The 3,283-nt window shown below is 37.7% G+C and overlaps 1 long non-coding RNA gene across 1 annotated transcript; it reads right to left on the bottom strand.

Annotated features, from left to right (window-relative positions):
• Window positions 1-266: 266 nt before the first annotated feature.
• LOC121543464 lies at window positions 267-1,976 on the bottom strand. Its single transcript, XR_005996015.1, has 2 exons — window positions 1,933-1,976; window positions 267-780 (listed from the first exon to the last, which is right to left on the bottom strand). It is a non-coding gene; the product is annotated as an uncharacterized LOC121543464 (long non-coding RNA).
• Window positions 1,977-3,283: the final 1,307 nt, after the last annotated feature.

Here is a 3,283-nt window from a genome sequence, read left to right as displayed (position 1 = left end):
CAGATCTTAGAGGTTTATTATCAAATATCACTAATTATTATCACTGGTATTGATGCTACAGTATAACAGGATCATTCAGTTGTAGAAATGATTGCAGAGTATTTGTTGTATCAGATGCCCTTTTAATTCTGTTTGAAAACATGAGAGGAGCTATATGCTACAATGCTAAATTATGAAAGAAGCTGATTGATATAAATTAATATGAAATGTGCTGCCTATTCATGAGATAGTGATCACTGGAATCATGATTAAATCAACTCTTGGGGTTATATTTCAATCAAAACAAGCTTTATTTAAACTCAGAGGCAAGAAGACATGCACAACTTAATCTCAAAATAGTTAATTTAGCACACAGCACTACTCATATTTTTCACTATTATACTTTAACATTCAGCTCTAAAACACTAATGTTTCCAGAACTAACACCACGTGGGGACTCTCTAGACCCCTGCAATGGCTTCTAGACACTACAGTGACTTTTCCGGAAGGCGACTGAATCACTGGTGTTGTCGTGGGCGACCCTGCAGGTGTACACCTCTCCCTCTTCCCAGAGTGCCTTGCTCAGGGTCAAGGTGCTGCTGCGGCTGTAGTGGCCACCCTTCTCTTCTTCTGTGGTGGTCAGGACCCCCTCCTTCACCTCTGCCCCGTCCACCTCCCAGCTCACCATCGCCCCCTGGGGGGAGTAGCCGCTCAGCAGGCAGGCCAATGTGGCCGAGCCCCCGGAGAGCTGCTCAGAGGACGGGGGGAGCAGAGACACTGTGGGCCTGACAGAGGGACCAGCTGGAGGAGAGAAGAGAGGAGGGTCAGCTACTACTACTCTATAATGGAATATATTAGGAGAGGAGAGGAGAGGAGAGGAGAGGAGAGGAGAGGAGAGGAGAGGAGAGGAGAGGAGAGGAGAGGAGAGGAGAGGAGAGGAGAGGAGAGGAGAGGAGAGGAGAGGAGAGGAGAGGAGAGGAGAGGGTCAGCTACTAATACTACTACTACTACTACTACTACTACTACCACTACTAATACTACTACTACTACTACTACTCTATAACATTAGGAGAGGAGAGGGTAATTTACTCCTGCTACTCTATAATGGAATAGATTAGGAGGAGAGGGGACTGTGTAACACTGTGTTATTAGCGAACAAAACTATTTCAGATCGACATTATACACAGGTTAAACAACTAGCTACAGTAGAGAGGACAATGAAACACTTAATCTTTAAGATCAATGCAAAAAAAAAAATCTACAATTTAGCCAAGAGCAACAAAACACAGAGGTGATTTCCCGGACACAGATTAAGCGTAGTCATAGACTAAAAATATATTTAAATGTAGATTTTCCATTGAGCTTGCTTTTTAGTCCTGGACTAGCCTTGATCTGTGTCTGGGAAACCGCCCCTGAATCTATAAGACATGCAGTAAACAGATATCACATATAGTTTGTATACAGTATTATTTCATATTCACAATGTAAAATCAGACATAAAATCTCCATATCAATTTTGTCAAATCTACTCTGAGACAAAAGCCAAAATGACCTCAAAATACTAATCAAATCTATAGATGAGGTTCCCCTTTAAACCATGTCAGTGTTAACAACTACTATGAATACAATACAAAGTGTTGCTTATATTGTAGAAATAGTAGTTGCTACATCTCGACAGAACAATGAGCTGACATGCAATACTGTATACCAAATATATTTTTTTATCATGTTAGAATACTTATGGTTTTATTACCACATAAACATGGTGGTATGTGAACAATTTTCTCACTTTGTTGACTCTACCCTCTACCAATCTACCAATCTGTCCACAGAAATCTCTAAAAGGATATAGCCTAAAAGTCTTTCCTCTGGAGAAGATGATAACATCTCATAATGTTGTTTAATAGCATGATTACGTTTACTTTTATGAGAGAAAGAGAAAAAAGGACTTACTTTTCAGCACCAGTTTTGTTCCGCTTCCAAAAGTCCACCACAGTGATTCATTCTGGTGAAGTCGCCGTACAAAAACCTCCTTCACACAAGAGTGAGCACCTTCATGCACAGAGCACTCTCAGTACCACCCTGATAGTACTGAAGTACTAGTATAATACAATAGGGCCTGATAGTACTGAAGTACTAGGATAATACAATAGGGACTGATAGTACTGAAGTACTAGTATAATACAACAGGGACGGATAGTACTGAAGTACTAGTATAATATAATAGGGACTGATAGTACTGAAGTACTAGTATAATACAATAGGGAATGACATTCCTGAAGAACTAGTATAATACAATAGGGACTGATAGTACTGAAGTACTAGTATAATACAATAGGGACTGATAGTACTGAAGTACTAGTATAATACAATAGGGAATGACAGTCCTGAAGAACTAGTATAATACAATAGGGACTGATAGTACTGAAGTACTAGTATAATACAATATGGACTGATAGTACTGAAGTTTTAGTATAATACAACAGGGACTAATAGTCCTGAAGTACTTGTATAATATAATAGGGACTGATAGTACTGAAGTACTAGTATAATACAATAGGGAATGACAGTCCTGAAGAACTAGTATAATACAATAGGGACTGATAGTCCTGAAGTACTAGTATAATACAATAGGGACTGATAGTACTGAAGTACTAGTATAATACAATAGGGAATGACAGTCCTGATGAACTAGTATAATACAATAGGGACTGATAGTACTGAAGTACTAGTATAATACAATGTGGACTGATAGTACTGAAGTGCTCGTATAATACAATAGGGACTGATAGTACTGAAGTACTAGTATAATACAATAGGAATGATAGTACTGAAGTACAAGTATAATACAATAGGGACTGATAGTCCTGAAGTACTAGTATAATACAATAGGGACTGATAGGACTGAAGTACTAGTATAATACAATAGGGATTGATAGTACTGAAGTACTAGTATAATACAATAGGGACTGATAGTCCTGGGTTATGAGTAAATCCATTGAAGAATGCAGATAATTAAGTTTAATCTTGGATCACTGATTTACATTTAAAATATGATAACATAATTTGATAACATAAATCAAATCAAATCAAATTTTATTTGTCACATACACGTGTTTACCAGATGTTATAGCAGGTGTAGCGAAATGCTTGTGCTTCTAGCTCCGACAGTGCAGTAATATCTAACAAGTAATATCTAACAATTTCACAACATATAACCAATACACACAAAACTAGTAAGGAATGGGATTTAAGAATATATACATATATGTATCTGTTATGAATGTGGGTCCTTACCAAGAAA

This window comes from Coregonus clupeaformis, chromosome 28 (genome assembly GCF_020615455.1).
Source record: "Coregonus clupeaformis isolate EN_2021a chromosome 28, ASM2061545v1, whole genome shotgun sequence".
NCBI classification, from domain to species: Eukaryota; Metazoa; Chordata; class Actinopteri; order Salmoniformes; family Salmonidae; genus Coregonus; species Coregonus clupeaformis.
The sequence above is the reverse complement of the archived record's forward strand: the minus strand, read 5'-3'. Positions and strand labels throughout refer to the sequence as shown.